This window comes from Oxyura jamaicensis, chromosome 3, assembly GCF_011077185.1.
Source record: "Oxyura jamaicensis isolate SHBP4307 breed ruddy duck chromosome 3, BPBGC_Ojam_1.0, whole genome shotgun sequence".
NCBI classification, from domain to species: Eukaryota; Metazoa; Chordata; class Aves; order Anseriformes; family Anatidae; genus Oxyura; species Oxyura jamaicensis.
In genome coordinates this window covers 24242717-24243209 of record NC_048895.1, presented here as the reverse complement: position 1 = coordinate 24243209, position 493 = coordinate 24242717, and positions in this window count along the sequence as shown.

Genomic DNA, 493 nt, shown 5'->3' with positions numbered 1-493 from the left:
GCGGCGCGGGGCCGCGGGCGGCGAGCGGCGGCCGCGGGGAGGCGGCGCTGCCGGCGGGCTGCAGGGAAATCCCGGCGCCGCGGAGCCGCCCGGAGGAAGGGGAGCGGCGCGGGGCGGGCTCGGGCACGCTGCTCCCGGGACACGGCGGAGAGCGGCACGCGTGGGCAGCCGGCGTGTGGGGTGCGAGCGGGGGGATAAGTAGCAGAGGTGAAAGGACAGAATCATAAGATCGTAAAAGAGCTCCAAGATCATCTAGCCCAGCCATCCCCCTACCACCAGTGTCACCCACTAAACCATGTCCCTGAGCACCACGTCCAACCTTTCCTTGAATGCCCCTGGGGACAGTGACGCCACCACCTCCCTGGGCAACCCGTCCCAGTGCCTGACTGCTCTTTCTGAGAAGAAATGTCTCCTCATTTGCAACCTGAACCTCCACTGGTGCAACTTGAGGCCATTCCCTCTGGTCCTATCGCTAGTTACCCGTGAGAAGGGG